General features: G+C 38.4%; 6 non-coding genes across 6 annotated transcripts; 2 read left to right on the top strand and 4 right to left on the bottom strand.

The window, feature by feature from the left end:
* Positions 1-6,632: 6,632 nt before the first annotated feature.
* On the bottom strand, positions 6,633-6,715 carry trnal-cag (transfer RNA leucine (anticodon CAG)). Its single transcript has one exon. It is a non-coding gene; the product is annotated as a tRNA-Leu (tRNA).
* Positions 6,716-6,921: 206 nt separating this feature from the next.
* On the top strand, positions 6,922-6,993 carry trnae-cuc (transfer RNA glutamic acid (anticodon CUC)). The gene has a single exon. It is a non-coding gene; the product is annotated as a tRNA-Glu (tRNA).
* A 101-nt stretch (positions 6,994-7,094) lies between these two features.
* On the bottom strand, positions 7,095-7,181 carry trnay-gua (transfer RNA tyrosine (anticodon GUA)). Its single transcript is given in 2 exon segments — positions 7,095-7,130; positions 7,145-7,181. It is a non-coding gene; the product is annotated as a tRNA-Tyr (tRNA).
* A 5,577-nt stretch (positions 7,182-12,758) lies between these two features.
* trnal-cag (transfer RNA leucine (anticodon CAG)) lies at positions 12,759-12,841 on the bottom strand. Its single transcript has one exon. It is a non-coding gene; the product is annotated as a tRNA-Leu (tRNA).
* Positions 12,842-13,047: 206 nt separating this feature from the next.
* trnae-cuc (transfer RNA glutamic acid (anticodon CUC)) lies at positions 13,048-13,119 on the top strand. The gene has a single exon. It is a non-coding gene; the product is annotated as a tRNA-Glu (tRNA).
* A 101-nt stretch (positions 13,120-13,220) lies between these two features.
* Positions 13,221-13,307, bottom strand: trnay-gua (transfer RNA tyrosine (anticodon GUA)). The gene is given in 2 exon segments: positions 13,221-13,256; positions 13,271-13,307. It is a non-coding gene; the product is annotated as a tRNA-Tyr (tRNA).
* Between the last annotated feature and the right edge of the window lie 4,707 nt (positions 13,308-18,014).

Here is an 18,014-nt window from a genome sequence, read left to right as displayed (position 1 = left end):
TTATTCTCTGTAAATGTGTGTACTTATGTAAGACCACTGGGATGTTCGTTTGGGGTAGGGTTCTTGATCAGGGAGGGGAAGTAGTGGGTGTTAATGTTGATTCACTGTATATATGTTTTGTTTTTCTTTGTTTTGAAAATTAATAAAATGTTAATCACTATATATATATATATATATATATATATATATATATATATATATATATATATATATATAATATTTACTAGCAGTATGAAATAACATTACATATAAACTATAAAGAACATTTAAACGACCTTTTATAGGTGCAGTAATGTTTGAGTGTGTGGTACTCCTCAAAGCATGGAGTAAGACACAAGAGAGTATTGCATGGCACACATATGTATTTTGTAAGGTGCCTCTTCTTTGTCTTCTGTGTGCTGGAGAGACAGACCTTGCAGTGCCGCCTGGTTCTGCTGCCCTGGGAAGAGGTTTGAGGAATTTCAGAGGGGAAATGCCTGGCTGTCAGATGCAGGGGATTGTCTGAGGCAGGACGGCCCCCACTGCACCGATACCGTGGTGAACTGTGCTCCTCAAGCAGCCCTCTCATCAGGTTGATCCTGAATTGCAGGGAATCAGTGAAATGCCCTATCAAGAGTAAGGGGCCAGTAAGGACATGATGATGGACCCGGAGATCCCAAGTCCCTTGTAGTGGTGGATGTCAGTGGTGAATCCAGTGTAACCAGTGAGTACATCACACAAAACTACAATATAAACTCAATTACATTAATCTCAATCTCATTTACATTATTCAGAACCCACTTTGCCAGCTTTCCTTTCACTCCAGGTGGTTTTCTCCAGCTGTTCTGCAGTGTAGTGGTTTGTTTCCTGATCTCCTCAACATTAGACCACTGTGGGAGATGCAGGTGGGGTCTGACTTTGAGGGTTCAAAGTGGTGTGTGCAGGCAATGAAGCAGTGGCTGAGACATCTTCAGAATTAAAATTTTCTGATCTCATCTGTTAATTGTTTTCTTTTAAAAGCAGACATCTTTTTCTGTGGCAATTGTGTAAATAAAACTGTAAATGCATTTAGAGAAAGAATTTGTGTAAAATCTGTGACGAGCGCCAATGCAAATCTGAGGTAAAAGTGACATGCTGTGACACTTGTCATAGGGGGAAAGGGAAGACTATGAAGCATAAAAAAAAAAGAAGAAAAAACTGTGAAGCATTACTGATGTCAATCCTTTATTTCAGATTCTTAGTTTTTATACAAAACATCTTATTTACTACATAATTTTTTTTTAAATTAGATTCTCAAATATGTCAAACATGTGTGTTTATATAACTTTTTTAATGATTGTATTATTATCAAGATAAACGTAATTATTGATAGGCTGTGACCATGCCCATGTTTGTTTACATTGCAATGCAGACTTCAGAGTCCAGAGCATGTCAACATAATATTTGTTTCATGTGAATAAAACATTATGTTTGAAAGGTGATCGTTTTTCTCAATTATTTTTGCTGCTGTCATATGATATGCGCTGTAAACTTGTATTCTAATACCTCTGTGTTTATTTGAATGCCCGTTACATAAATTTATTTTATCATGTGTTTGAAAAGACTGAGCAGCTATTTTAGACATAAATGACAAGCATTTAGCCAGTCTCTCTCTCCACAGCAGCAGCAGCAGCATGACAGCAGGTTTGGTGAGTTTCTCAGTACACAGAGTACACAGTGTTTGTATATGGACAGTAAACTTGTATTCTGTTTGTTTGAATGTTCGTAACATAAAATAAACATATTCTATGGTTTAAAAAGACAGTTCTAGCAGCTGTTTTAGACATCTAAATGACAAGTGCTTAGCCATGTAGTAGTAAGTGCTTTCTATGTAGCAGATAAACAGTACGACAGCTGATATGGTGAGTTTCAGTTAGTTTTGCACGGTTATACACTGTGTGGATTAAGTAGTAAATTTGTAGTCTTCTGTGTTACTTTGAATGCCTGTAACATAAAATCCTGTGCTTAAAAAGATTGTTCAAGCAGCTGATATAGGCATGTAAATGGCATTGCTTAGCCAATCCCTCTCTGAAGCAGCTAAACAGCGGAAAAGCAGATTTGAATTTTCAAATTTGCCAGTTGATGACATCAGACACAAACGTTCTAATCAAACCGGTGTGATGGTACTCCCCAGGAACCACTCTGGAATGATCAAACCAGTGTGATGTACGTGCAAAAGGGTTAATGCTCTAGAACACTTCTGAATGATTTTTTTTTACAGCTCTATAAAATATGGTTTCCCTCAATTAACTCTGCTTAGGCCCAAGACTCTGTCTGACTCTGAGAGCAAGAGAGCTGTGTGAGAGCAGTTTTAAAAAAATGCTCTAAAAAATGTCTTTCATTCTAGAGCCTTGTCCTCTTAATATGATGTTTGGGGGACCTCAGGCTACCAACTTGTGGATTTTGGGTTCCATGGAACCTTTCTAGAAAAATACCACCTGCAAAGTATACCATTCATTTTTTATACTGGTTTGGTGGACAGCGCTCAGGAAGATCCAAATGTACCGAAAACAACATATGCTTCTCGTGGGGGTGTCCTCAGGCAGTGTCCAGAGTTCTGCGACCCTTTGACCTCGTTTGACATAAAAAAAAATTCCCTTTTAGGGATGGTGTCCAAAAACCCAGTATGAAAATTACATTGGTTTAAATGGCAAGTAGGATGTATAGAAAAGAGGGGTCAAAAGGTCGCAGGACATAGAAATTCAGATCATTGTAGTCCTGTGGGCCCCCGTTCGAGCCCCCGTATTTGAGGGCTCTAGAGGCTTCCAGACTGAATTTTCCAAACCTAAACCTAGCTGACTCTGATCATTCAAAAGGCTCTGTCTGGGCCTAAGTTGAAGTGGTGAGAGAGATTCTTGCATAAATGGCCAAATTAATTTTTCTTTTTTCTAGAGCCTTGTCCTCTTAATATGATGTTTGGGGGCCACAGGCTACCTCCATATTAAATTTGGGGCCTGTGGGACCTTTCTAGAAAAAAACCACCTGCAATGCTTTCTCCAGTCTTCTTGATATTCAATGCATAAATAGGGAAGGTCAAGGCAAGTACAGGAGTGCAGGTTTCAGCTCTCTAAGTGGTCCCACTGTCGAGATATGGAGATCCCACCTGCAATGTATACCATTCAAAAATATACATGGGTTGATCTGTCCACAAACCTCTCTTCTTAAAAATCTCATCATACACTTCTATTAGAATAAGGCTTAAACTATCTTTAAAAGCTATATAAAATTCACTCCCTAAGCCATCTGTTCCTGGACTTTTCTTTCTATTTAGTTCACTTATTGCTTTTTCTATCTCATCTTCCACAATTTCTTGATCACACTCTTTTTTGTCTTCTTCTCCGACTCTTTGTCTTTATTTGTCTCAGTAACTCCTCTTTCTCTTGTTCTTTTATTCCTTCTGCACTAAAAAGTTCCTCATAATATATTGTTATCTCTTTCAAAATGTCCTCCTCCCCTTCCACTACTTCTCCATTTCTCTTTTTTATTTCTTTTATTGTTTCAGATTTCCCCTTTCTTTTTTCTAATACAAAGAAGAATTTCGTACATTTTTCTCCCTCTACTATGTATTTTGCTTTGCTTCTTAACATTGCCCCTTTTATATTTCATTTCTTTCCATGTTCCTTCTATCTCTTTAATTTTTTGTATATCCCTCTTCTCTTTGTTTGATTCTCTTTCGAGCTCTTCCTTTATTTCTATTTCTTTTCCCTTTTCCCTTTTTTGTATTGCACCACAGTATTTGATTGAATATTTGGTCACTATGTATTTCACGTTTTCCCACCATATTCTCTTACCATCTTCATACATTCCATTTTCTTTTTCCTTTTCTATGATTTCCATTATTTTGAGTTTATATTCCTCATTTTTAAGAACCTCCGTGTTTAAAATCCATATCCCCGGCCCTCTTTTCACTGCATTAAAATCCACCTGTATTAAAACCAATTTGTGATCACTTAAACTTGTTTCTTCATACCACATTTCCTCTATACAATTCTCCAAATTTCTGGTTTGGCGTATAAAATTCCTCACAATCTGTCTCCTTGAATATTCCTTTTTCTTTTCATTCCTCTCTCTCCATACATCTATCATGTTGTTTTCTTCCATTAGCAGTTTTAATTCTTTTCTTCCTGTATCTGTTTTGAAAACCATCCCTTCTGCCACGTCTAATTTACTAAAAACCGTGTTAAAATCTCCCATAATTGCAATTTCCTTATACTCCTTTGTCAGATTTCTTAAAACACTAAAAAACGCTTTCTTTTCCTTCTCCTCTGTTGGTGCATGTATATTTACCAGGATAAATTCTTTCCCTTCATATTTCATTTCAACCATCATGCATTTCCCAATCTCATCCTTATGTAAAATCTTACATTTTTTTTTTATCCAATTCATCTCTTATTAAAACAGCTACTCCTCTTCCTAACTTTCCATCACCGTTATGGTATAAAATTCCCCCATTCCACATCTTTCTAATCTCATTCATACAATCTTCTCTCCAATTTGTTTCTTGCAATACAACAATAGCTTCTTTTTTACACATTTCTTTTACTTTCTCAAATTTGTTCATGTCCAAAAGTCCTCTTGCATTAAATGCCCCAATTCTTAAAACCATAAGGAAGAACAATGAATACTTAAACATCATAACTTCAGTGGTTCTCCTCTAGTCCTTTTAACACTTCATATCTGTTCATACATTTAAGTATTCCTTTTCTGAGCACTCTTTTTTTCCCCACTTTCTAAATTCGGTGTTACCTTAATCGATCTTCTTCTTGTTCTCCCTCTCCCCGCACTGTCTCTCCTCTCCTCCTCCATTCTTTCCATCTCTTCATTTTTTATTTCTTTGTTTAGTTCATTGTTCCCTTGTTGCTCCTTTTCAGCTCTGTCCAGAAAAAATTCCATACTTGAAGTCATTTCCATTGGTGTCCATGTTTCCTCCTCGCTTTGTGTCTGCTCTCTTTTTATCCTTCCTGCTCCTTTCCCTCCTCTCTCTCCTCTTCATTGTTTGTTTCTTCTTCTGTTTCTTTTTCTTGTATTTCCTCTATTTCCTCCTCTGGATCTTTTTCGTTCTTTCCTTCTTCCATCCGCCTGTCCACCTGCTCTTCTCCATTCTCTTCTTCCTCCTCGTTCTCCATCCAGCACTCACATTTATTTAAAAGTCTCCCTGCAATCCGGGCACTTGACAGAATTGCAATCCCTCGCGATGTGTCCCCTCTCATCACACTTGTAACACCGGAATTCTGGGCAGTCCTTCACCACATGATAGCCGGGCTCATGCACAACCGCCAGGTTTTAACCTGGGGGCTGTGCATTACTCGGAAGTATTGAGGTCCCTCCGCCGTCTCCAGTTTCGTGCTATATGGCAGGGAAATCACCTCTTTTGGGAATCTGGTTTTGACAAACCTTGTGCCGTCTTCAATGTCCGTTCCCGGATATACCCTCCTTTTTATCATTGAGATTGGGAGTACTCCTCATCCCCTCAGTTTGTTTACAATGTCCTCATCCTCTAAGTGAACAGGCAAATGCATAAAGGAAACCACGTAGTCCCTGTTTGGCAGTTTTTTAACTTCACATTTTGTTCCTTTTATCATCAGTCCATCCATCAAATCTTCACAATAATCCTCTTTTTCCAAAGTCACTTCATATTCCTTTGCTTGTTTTGGTCTAACTGCTAAAATCTTTCCTCCTCCGATTCTCTCTGTGACCGCTTTGATTATGTCCTCAGCTCTCGCTCCTTCCAAATCAACAGTCACCGTTGCTTCTTTCAAATAATTCCTCTTTTCGAATGCTTTCTTCATTTCTGTATCTTTTCCATTTTCAGTGCTCAGGGGCTCAAGCAAAATTGCAGCCAGTGCCTTTACAATGAAAGTAGCAAATGTGACACCACAACGCTGGTCAGACAGTTCCAGGATGATCGCAGAGGAAAAACTTGTCAGAAGTGGGATTTGAAGCGGGTTCGATTCCCGGTCAGGGAATGTGTTTTTGTCGATCCAACGCTGGCATCTTTGACACAAGTTCAAGCGGCAGTGAGTTTGAGGGCAAGGCAAGTAGGGCCTCCAAGTGGTAAAAAGCACACTCCTTCGAGCCGGAAGTGAACCAGCGACCTAAGGATGGCCAATGCAACATCTACAGACTTGCGCTCTACCAGCTGAGCTAAAAAAGGCACAGTATATTGACTGCATGTTCCTGATTCACAGAGCTAATGGTTCCAGGGGGACATGGCATTGTAATGGCGTGGGAGTCAGGGAGTGCAAAAAAATAGAAGCCAACCGAGACAGCCAGTAGTCAAACCTAGAATCTTCTGATCCGTAGTCAGATGCGTTAACCATTGCGTCACTGGCCCGCTGTCTGTTTGGCCCAGTGGCCTGCATTTTGCTGATTCCAGAGTGACAGGGTGCCCATTGAGGTGGTGTGCTTGAAAAGTGCTAGTTACCTAGTAATCGTTAAAAAAAGCCACAAACACACACACACATACAAACCAAAGCTTGGAAAGAATGATAACTCCTATTTTCAGTGCTCAGGGGCTCAAGCAAAATTACAGCCGGTGCCTTTACAATGAAAGTAGAAAACATGACACCACAATGCTGGTCAGACAGTTCCAGTATGAATGCAGAATAAAACCTTGTCAGAAGTGGGATTTGAACCCACGCCTCCAGGGGAGACTGCGACCTGAACGCAGCGCCTTAGACCGCTCGGCCATCCTGACATTCGGTGAGAAGGGAAGGACCTCGGTCATTCAGTTAGGCAGCACGTCAGTCTCATAATCTGTAGGATGTGAGTTCGACCCTCAAAGTTTGTTTTTAGGACAAATGAGAGACTTTCTTTTCTGGAGGTAGAAAACCCAATCTTGCTCTTCAGTATAGTTTGCAAGGCGGCCTCGGATGCTCTCCCAGAGAGGTTAATAGCAGCCCTTCCCTGGTGGTCTAGTGGCTAGGATTCGGCGCTCTCACCGCCGCGGCCCGGGTTCGATTCCCGGTCAGGGAACGTATTTTTGCCGATCCAACGCCTGCATCTTTGACACAAGTTCAAGGAGCAGTGAGTTTGAGGGCAAGGCAAGTAGTGCCTCCAAGTGGTAAAAAGTACACACCTTCGAGCCGGAATTGAACCGGCGACCTAAGGATGGCCAAGGCAACATCTACAATCCTCCGCTCTACCAGCTGAGCTATCGAAGGCACAGTATGCTGGATGCTTGTTCCTGATTCACAGAGCTAATGGTTTTTTGTTTTTATTGATTTTTTTTTTTTTTTTTAGAAAAAGGACCAGGCTGTCATTTGCCACAGAGCAAGCAAAATGAACGAAAATACATGAATCCCCCCCAACCTATTTCCAAGGATGAATGAATTAAAATCACAGCTGTGGCAGGGGGAAGTGTATTAGTTAAAGCAATCCAGGAGAAGCAAAAGCTTACAGCACCTGGTATTCCCAGGAAGGCTCCCATACAAGTACTAACCAGGCACAACCCTGCGTAGCTTCCGAGATCGGACAAGACTTGGCTTGACCTTTTCTTTTTTTTTTTTTTTTTTTTTTTTTTTTTTTTTTTTTTAAGAATCCTTCAAAGGCAAATGTTTAAAACCTATCCTCTTCTTGAAGATCACTTTGTTTATATGAAAATGATCTCACCCAAATACATTAAAAACCTTTCCCCTGTTTTCATAATTATCATTGCCCAACAGGCACCTTCCAATTAAATTCATTTAGAACTTTAGAAACACTGTTTGTGAACACTTTAAAAAATACTCTCCCAACTTGTCTTGTTTTTTAAAATAAATGTACAGCATTTCTATGTATCTTTCCGTCTTTCCTTTAAAAACACACCATACATCAATTAGATTTTTCTCTTTTTTTGCCACAGTTCTTCTTTCCCATATTGCACTTTTGATCAACATTAAGAATAAATGTATCCCTTTTTTGTTTTTACAATTTTTATCCCACCCAAACATTACCACTTTGTTCCACTCCGTTTCTTGCCCATCCTCCTCCCCTCTCAAATCATTTATTAGCCATTTACATTTTCCATAAAACTCTTCCAGCTCTTTACAGTATAAAAAAAATGTAAAAACCCCTCATCTTCTTCTTGACAAACTTTGCATCTTGCACTCTCCTCCATCCCAATTTTATAAAGTTTCATTTCTGAAACAATTGCTCTGTGCCTTATAAGGTACTCCAAACTCTCCAGTTTTGTTTCCACAATCACCCCTTTCATGTTTCTCCATAAATTTTCTTCTTTCAGATCTTTAAAATGCTGCAACCAATACTCATTTGCAATAGGTTTCTTAAAAACTTTGTGCCTAAAAATACCATAAAACACCTTTACAGTACAAGCTTTAAAATCGTGTAGTTCCTCCCCTATCCTCACATACTGTATATCTCCATTTCTTTTTGTCCTTCTTCCATTTGTCGAATTTTCTGTAACCATTCTTTTGGTATTGCTTTTTTTTTTTTTTTTTTTTTTATAATTTCATACTTATTTATTATGTCCTGTTTATTATAGTCCTCCTTTGCCTCCTCCATTGTGTCCACTATGAACTGTATTGGTAAAAAACCTTCTTTAAATTCATATAAAACATCCCTCACCTTCGTTATTCCCACTTCTTTTTACTTTTAAAAGTAAAAATATTTGTTAAAACCGGCACTTCCCCAGACCTCATAAAAATAGTTTTTTCTTCATTTATTTTTCCTCCTGATGCCTTACAAAACTTTTGTACTTCTCGCATGGCTATTTCCACACTCTCCACTCCATTAACTACTACTGTTGTGTCATCTGCATATTGGAAACATTTTTCTCCTTCCTTACCTTCTTCCATTTCTACACCTCTTATTTCTCCTTCCTTTCTTATAGCCAGGCCTAACGGTTCTGCTACAAGTGAGTATAAAAGTGCCGATAAGGGGCATCCTTGTCTTATAGATCTTGTTATTTTAAAACATTCTGTTAAAAAGCCATTGCATTTGATCTTTGTTAGTGCTCCTCTATATACAATTGTAATCCACTGACTAAAATTCCAAATAAATACTCATGTTCTACCCTGTCAAGGGCCTTTTCAAAGTCTAGACTAATCACATATCCATCTTTCTTTTTTTCTTTCATGTATCTTATAATATCTCTTATGCTACTTGTTGTATCTGCTATAACCCTCCCTTTCACCCCATATGCTTGATTTGTCTTTAACATATTTGGCATCACTTTCTTCAGTCTGTTTGCTAGTATTTTTGCTAATATTTTTAGATCTGTATTCAGCATTGTAATCGGTCTGTAATTTTTCAAATCTGTTTTTTCTCTTTGATTCATTTCTCTCTTCTTAAAAATCTCATCATACACTTCCTTCAGAATATGGCTTAAACTATCTTTAAAAGCTATATAAAATTCACTCCCTAAGCCATCTGTTCCTGGACTTTTCTTTCTATTTAGTTCACTTATTGCTTTTTCTATCTCATCTTCCACAATTTCTTGATCACACTCTTTTTTGTCTTCTTCTCCGACTCTTTGTCTTTATTTGTCTCAGTAACTCCTCTTTCTCTTGTTCTTTTATTCCTTCTGCACTAAAAAGTTCCTCGTAATATATTTTTATCTCTTTCAAAATGTCCTCCTCCCCTTCCACTACTTCTCCATTTCTCTTTTTTATTTCTTTTATTGTTTCAGATTTCCCCTTTCTTTTTTCTAATACAAAGAAGAATTTCGTACATTTTTCTCCCTCTACTATGTATTTTGCTTTGCTTCTTAACATTGCCCCTTTTATATTTCATTTCTTTCCATGTTCCTTCTATCTCTTTAATTTTTTGTATATCCCTTTTCTCTTTGTTTGATTCTCTTTCGAGCTCTTCCTTTATTTCTATTTCTTTTCCCTTTTCCCTTTTTTGTATTGCACCACAGTATTTGATTGAATATTTGGTCACTATGTACCTCACGTTTTCCCACCATATTCTCGTACCATCTTCATACATTCCATTTTCTTTTTCCTTTTCTATGATTTCCATTATTTTGAGTTTATATTCCTCATTTTTAAGAACCTCCGTGTTTAAAATCCATATCCCCGGCCCTCTTTTCACTGCATTAAAATCCACCTGTATTAAAACCAATTTGTGATCACTTAAACTTGTTTCTTCATACCACATTTCCTCTATACAATTCTCCAAATTTCTGGTTTGGCGTATAAAATTCCTCACAATCTGTCTCCTTGAATATTCCTTTTTCTTTTCATTCCTCTCTCTCCATACATCTATCATGTTGTTTTCTTCCATTAGCAGTTTTAATTCTTTTCTTCCTGTATCTGTTTTGAAAACCATCCCTTCTGCCACGTCTAATTTACTAAAAACCGTGTTAAAATCTCCCATAATTGCAATTTCCTTATACTCCTTTGTCAGATTTCTTAAAACACTAAAAAACGCTTTCTTTTCCTTCTCCTCTGTTGGTGCATGTACATTTACCAGGATAAATTCTTTCCCTTCATATTTCATTTCAACCATCATGCATTTCCCAATCTCATCCTTATGTAAAATCTTACATTTTTTTTTTATCCAATTCATCTCTTATTAAAACAGCTACTCCTCTTCCTAACTTTCCATCACCGTTATGGTATAAAATTCCCCCATTCCACATCTTTCTAATCTCATTCATACAATCTTCTCTCCAATTTGTTTCTTGCAATACAACAATAGCTTCTTTTTTACACATTTCTTTTACTTTCTCAAATTTGTTCATGTCCAAAAGTCCTCTTGCATTAAATGCCCCAATTCTTAAAACCATAAGGAAGAACAATGAATACTTAAACATCATAACTTCAGTGGTTCTCCTCTAGTCCTTTTAACACTTCATATCTGTTCATACATTTAAGTATTCCTTTTCTGAGCACTCTTTTTTTCCCCACTTTCTAAATTCGGTGTTACCTTAATCGATCTTCTTCTTGTTCTCCCTCTCCCCGCACTGTCTCTCCTCTCCTCCTCCATTCTTTCCATCTCTTCATTTTTTATTTCTTTGTTTAGTTCATTGTTCCCTTGTTGCTCCTTTTCAGCTCTGTCCAGAAAAAATTCCATACTTGAAGTCATTTCCATTGGTGTCCATGTTTCCTCCTCGCTTTGTGTTTGCTCTCTTTTTATCCTTCCTGCTCCTTTCCCTCCTCTCTCTCCTCTTCATTGTTTGTTTCTTCTTCTGTTTCTTTTTCTTGTATTTCCTCTATTTCCTCCTCTGGATCTTTTTCGTTCTTTCCTTCTTCCATCCGCCTGTCCACCTGCTCTTCTCCATTCTCTTCTTCCTCCTCGTTCTCCATCCAGCACTCACATTTATTTAAAAGTCTCCCTGCAATCCGGGCACTTGACAGAATTGCAATCCCTCGCGATGTGTCCCCTCTCATCACACTTGTAACACCGGAATTCTGGGCAGTCCTTCACCACATGATAGCCGGGCTCATGCACAACCGCCAGGTTTTAACCTGGGGGCTGTGCATTACTCGGAAGTATTGAGGTCCCTCCGCCGTCTCCAGTTTCGTGCTATATGGCAGGGAAATCACCTCTTTTGGGAATCTGGTTTTGACAAACCTTGTGCCGTCTTCAATGTCCGTTCCCGGATATACCCTCCTTTTTATCATTGAGATTGGGAGTACTCCTCATCCCCTCAGTTTGTTTACAATGTCCTCATCCTCTAAGTGAACAGGCAAATGCATAAAGGAAACCACGTAGTCCCTGTTTGGCAGTTTTTTAACTTCACATTTTGTTCCTTTTATCATCAGTCCATCCATCAAATCTTCACAATAATCCTCTTTTTCCAAAGTCACTTCATATTCCTTTGCTTGTTTTGGTCTAACTGCTAAAATCTTTCCTCCTCCGATTCTCTCTGTGACCGCTTTGATTATGTCCTCAGCTCTCGCTCCTTCCAAATCAACAGTCACCGTTGCTTCTTTCAAATAATTCCTCTTTTCGAATGCTTTCTTCATTTCTGTATCTTTTCCATTTTCAGTGCTCAGGGGCTCAAGCAAAATTGCAGCCAGTGCCTTTACAATGAAAGTAGCAAATGTGACACCACAACGCTGGTCAGACAGTTCCAGGATGATCGCAGAGGAAAAACTTGTCAGAAGTGGGATTTGAAGCGGGTTCGATTCCCGGTCAGGGAATGTGTTTTTGTCGATCCAACGCTGGCATCTTTGACACAAGTTCAAGCGGCAGTGAGTTTGAGGGCAAGGCAAGTAGGGCCTCCAAGTGGTAAAAAGCACACTCCTTCGAGCCGGAAGTGAACCAGCGACCTAAGGATGGCCAATGCAACATCTACAGACTTGCGCTCTACCAGCTGAGCTAAAAAAGGCACAGTATATTGACTGCATGTTCCTGATTCACAGAGCTAATGGTTCCAGGGGGACATGGCATTGTAATGGCGTGGGAGTCAGGGAGTGCAAAAAAATAGAAGCCAACCGAGACAGCCAGTAGTCAAACCTAGAATCTTCTGATCCGTAGTCAGATGCGTTAACCATTGCGTCACTGGCCCGCTGTCTGTTTGGCCCAGTGGCCTGCATTTTGCTGATTCCAGAGTGACAGGGTGCCCATTGAGGTGGTGTGCTTGAAAAGTGCTAGTTACCTAGTAATCGTTAAAAAAAGCCACAAACACACACACACATACAAACCAAAGCTTGGAAAGAATGATAACTCCTATTTTCAGTGCTCAGGGGCTCAAGCAAAATTACAGCCGGTGCCTTTACAATGAAAGTAGAAAACATGACACCACAATGCTGGTCAGACAGTTCCAGTATGAATGCAGAATAAAACCTTGTCAGAAGTGGGATTTGAACCCACGCCTCCAGGGGAGACTGCGACCTGAACGCAGCGCCTTAGACCGCTCGGCCATCCTGACATTCGGTGAGAAGGGAAGGACCTCGGTCATTCAGTTAGGCAGCACGTCAGTCTCATAATCTGTAGGATGTGAGTTCGACCCTCAAAGTTTGTTTTTAGGACAAATGAGAGACTTTCTTTTCTGGAGGTAGAAAACCCAATCTTGCTCTTCAGTATAGTTTGCAAGGCGGCCTCGGATGCTCTCCCAGAGAGGTTAATAGCAGCCCTTCCCTGGTGGTCTAGTGGCTAGGATTCGGCGCTCTCACCGCCGCGGCCCGGGTTCGATTCCCGGTCAGGGAACGTATTTTTGCAGATCCAACGCCTGCATCTTTGACACAAGTTCAAGGAGCAGTGAGTTTGAGGGCAAGGCAAGTAGTGCCTCCAAGTGGTAAAAAGTACACTCCTTCGAGCCGGAATTGAACCAGCGACCTAAGGATGACCAAGGCAACATCTACAGTCCTCCACTCTACCAGCTGAGCTATCGAAGGCACAGTATGCTGGATGCTTGTTCCTGATTCACAGAGCTAATGGTTTTTTGTTTTTATTGATTTTTTTTTTTTTTTTTAGAAAAAGGACCAGGCTGTCATTTGCCACAGAGCAAGCAAAATGAACGAAAATACATGAATCCCCCCAACCTATTTCCAAGGATGAATGAATAAAAATCACAGCTGTGGCAGGGGGAAGTGTATTAGTTAAAGCAATCCAGGAGAAGCAAAAGCTTACAGCACCTGGTATTCCCAGGAAGGCTCCCATACAAGTACTAACCAGGCACAACCCTGCGTAGCTTCCGAGATCGGACAAGACTTGGCTTGACCTTTTCTTTTTTTTTTTTTTTTTTTTTTTTTAAGAATCCTTCAAAGGCAAATGTTTAAAACCTATCCTCTTCTTGAAGATCACTTTGTTTATATGAAAATGATCTCACCCAAATACATTAAAAACCTTTCCCCTGTTTTCATAATTATCATTGCCCAACAGGCACCTTCCAATTAAATTCATTTAGAACTTTAGAAACACTGTTTGTGAACACTTTAAAAAAAACTCTCCCAACTTGTCTTGTTTTTTAAAATAAATGTACAGCATTTCTATGTATCTTTCCGTCTTTCTTTTAAAAACACACCATACATCAATTAGATTTTTCTCTTTTTTTGCCACAGTTCTTCTTTCCCATATTGCGCTTTTGATCAACATTAAGAATAAATGTATCCCTTTTTTGTTTTTACAATTTTTATCCCACCCAAACATTACCACTTTGTTCCACTCCGTTTCTTGCCCATCCTCCTCCCCTCTCAAATCATTTATTAGCCATTTACATTTTCCATAAAACTCTTCCAGCTCTTTACAGTATAAAAAAAATGTAAAAACCCCTCATCTTCTTCTTGACAAACTTTGCATCTTGCACTCTCCTCCATCCCAATTTTATAAAGTTTCATTTCTGAAACAATTGCTCTGTGCCTTATAAGGTACTCCAAACTCTCCAGTTTTGTTTCCACAATCACCCCTTTCATGTTTCTCCATAAATTTTCTTCTTTCAGATCTTTAAAATGCTGCAACCAATACTCATTTGCAATAGGTTTCTTAAAAACTTTGTTCCTAAAAATACCATGAAACACCTTTACAGTACAAGCTTTAAAATCGTGTAGTTCCTCCCCTATCCTCACATACTGTATATCTCCATTTCTTTTTGTCCTTCTTCCATTTGTCGAATTTTCTGTAACCATTCTTTTGGTATTGCTTTTTTTTTTTTTTTTTTTATAATTTCATACTTATTTATTATGTCCTGTTTATTATAGTCCTCCTTTGCCTCCTCCATTGTGTCCACTATGAACTGTATTGGTAAAAAACCTTCTTTAAATTCATATAAAACATCCCTCACCTTCGTTATTCCCACTTCTTTTTACTTTTAAAAGTAAAAATATTTGTTAAAACCGGCACTTCCCCAGACCTCATAAAAATAGTTTTTTCTTCATTTATTTTTCCTCCTGATGCCTTACAAAACTTTTGTACTTCTCGCATGGCTATTTCCACACTCTCCACTCCATTAACTACTACTGTTGTGTCATCTGCATATTGGAAACATTTTTCTCCTTCCTTACCTTCTTCCATTTCTACACCTCTTATTTCTCCTTCCTTTCTTATAGCCAGGCCTAACGGTTCTGCTACAAGTGAGTATAAAAGTGCCGATAAGGGGCATCCTTGTCTTATAGATCTTGTTATTTTAAAACATTCTGTTAAAAAGCCATTGCATTTGATCTTTGTTAGTGCTCCTCTATATACAATTGTAATCCACTGACTAAAATTCCAAATAAATACTCATGTTCTACCCTGTCAAGGGCCTTTTCAAAGTCTAGACTAATCACATATCCATCTTTCTTTTTTTCTTTCATGTATCTTATAATATCTCTTATGCTACTTGTTGTATCTGCTATAACCCTCCCTTTCACCCCATATGCTTGATTTGTCTTTAACATATTTGGCATCACTTTCTTCAGTCTGTTTGCTAGTATTTTTGCTAATATTTTTAGATCTGTATTCAGCATTGTAATCGGTCTGTAATTTTTCAAATCTGTTTTTTCTCTTTGATTCATTTCTCTCTTCTTAAAAATCTCATCATACACTTCCTTCAGAATATGGCTTAAACTATCTTTAAAAGCTATATAAAATTCACTCCCTAAGCCATCTGTTCCTGGACTTTTCTTTCTATTTAGTTCACTTATTGCTTTTTCTATCTCATCTTCCACAATTTCTTGATCACACTCTTTTTTGTCTTCTTCTCCGACTCTTTGTCTTTATTTGTCTCAGTAACTCCTCTTTCTCTTGTTCTTTTATTCCTTCTGCACTAAAAAGTTCCTCGTAATATATTTTTATCTCTTTCAAAATGTCCTCCTCCCCTTCCACTACTTCTCCATTTCTCTTTTTTATTTCTTTTATTGTTTCAGATTTCCCCTTTCTTTTTTCTAATACAAAGAAGAATTTCGTACATTTTTCTCCCTCTACTATGTATTTTGCTTTGCTTCTTAACATTGCCCCTTTTATATTTCATTTCTTTCCATGTTCCTTCTATCTCTTTAATTTTTTGTATATCCCTTTTCTCTTTGTTTGATTCTCTTTCGAGCTCTTCCTTTATTTCTATTTCTTTTCCCTTTTCCCTTTTTTGTATTGCACCACAGTATTTGATTGAATATTTGGTCACTATGTACCTCACGTTTTCCCACCATATTCTCGTACCATCTTCATACATTCCATTTTCTTTTTCCTTTTCTATGATTTCCATTATTTTGAGTTTATATTCCTCATTTTTAAGAACCTCCGTGTTTAAAATCCATATCCCCGGCCCTCTTTTCACTGCATTAAAATCCACCTGTATTAAAACCAATTTGTGATCACTTAAACTTGTTTCTTCATACCACATTTCCTCTATACAATTCTCCAAATTTCTGGTTTGGCGTATAAAATTCCTCACAATCTGTCTCCTTGAATATTCCTTTTTCTTTTCATTCCTCTCTCTCCATACATCTATCATGTTGTTTTCTTCCATTAGCAGTTTTAATTCTTTTCTTCCTGTATCTGTTTTGAAAACCATCCCTTCTGCCACGTCTAATTTACTAAAAACCGTGTTAAAATCTCCCATAATTGCAATTTCCTTATACTCCTTTGTCAGATTTCTTAAAACACTAAAAAACGCTTTCTTTTCCTTCTCCTCTGTTGGTGCATGTACATTTACCAGGATAAATTCTTTCCCTTCATATTTCATTTCAACCATCATGCATTTCCCAATCTCATCCTTATGTAAAATCTTACATTTTTTTTTTATCCAATTCATCTCTTATTAAAACAGCTACTCCTCTTCCTAACTTTCCATCACCGTTATGGTATAAAATTCCCCCATTCCACATCTTTCTAATCTCATTCATACAATCTTCTCTCCAATTTGTTTCTTGCAATACAACAATAGCTTCTTTTTTACACATTTCTTTTACTTTCTCAAATTTGTTCATGTCCAAAAGTCCTCTTGCATTAAATGCCCCAATTCTTAAAACCATAAGGAAGAACAATGAATACTTAAACATCATAACTTCAGTGGTTCTCCTCTAGTCCTTTTAACACTTCATATCTGTTCATACATTTAAGTATTCCTTTTCTGAGCACTCTTTTTTTCCCCACTTTCTAAATTCGGTGTTACCTTAATCGATCTTCTTCTTGTTCTCCCTCTCCCCGCACTGTCTCTCCTCTCCTCCTCCATTCTTTCCATCTCTTCATTTTTTATTTCTTTGTTTAGTTCATTGTTCCCTTGTTGCTCCTTTTCAGCTCTGTCCAGAAAAATTCCATACTTGAAGTCATTTCCATTGGTGTCCATGTTTCCTCCTCGCTTTGTGTTTGCTCTCTTTTTATCCTTCCTGCTCCTTTCCCTCCTCTCTCTCCTCTTCATTGTTTGTTTCTTCTTCTGTTTCTTTTTCTTGTATTTCCTCTATTTCCTCCTCTGGATCTTTTTCGTTCTTTCCTTCTTCCATCCGCCTGTCCACCTGCTCTTCTCCATTCTCTTCTTCCTCCTCGTTCTCCATCCAGCACTCACATTTATTTAAAAGTCTCCCTGCAATCCGGGCACTTGACAGAATTGCAATCCCTCGCGATGTGTCCCCTCTCATCACACTTGTAACACCGGAATTCTGGGCAGTCCTTCACCACATGATAGCCGGGCTCATGCACAACCGCCAGGTTTTAACCTGGGGGCTGTGCATTACTCAGAAGCATTGAGGTCCCTCCGCCGTCTCCAGTTTCGTGCTATATGGCAGGGAAATCACCTCTTTTGGGAATCTGGTTTTGACAAACCTTGTGCCGTCTTCAATGTCCGTTCCCGGATATACCCTCCTTTTTATCATTGAGATTGGGAGTACTCCTCATCCCCTCAGTTTGTTTACAATGTCCTCATCCTCTAAGTGAACAGGCAAATGCATAAAGGAAACCACGTAGTCCCTGTTTGGCAGTTTTTTAACTTCACATTTTGTTCCTTTTATCATCAGTCCATCCATCAAATCTTCACAATAATCCTCTTTTTCCAAAGTCACTTCATATTCCTTTGCTTGTTTTGGTCTAACTGCTAAAATCTTTCCTCCTCCGATTCTCTCTGTGACCGCTTTGATTATGTCCTCAGCTCTCGCTCCTTCCAAATCAACAGTCACCGTTGCTTCTTTCAAATA

The sequence above is a fragment of the Myxocyprinus asiaticus genome, chromosome 26 (genome assembly GCF_019703515.2).
Source record: "Myxocyprinus asiaticus isolate MX2 ecotype Aquarium Trade chromosome 26, UBuf_Myxa_2, whole genome shotgun sequence".
Taxonomy (NCBI): Eukaryota; Metazoa; Chordata; class Actinopteri; order Cypriniformes; family Catostomidae; genus Myxocyprinus; species Myxocyprinus asiaticus.
Note: the sequence above shows the minus strand (reverse complement) of the source record. Positions and strands in the feature narration are given on the sequence as shown.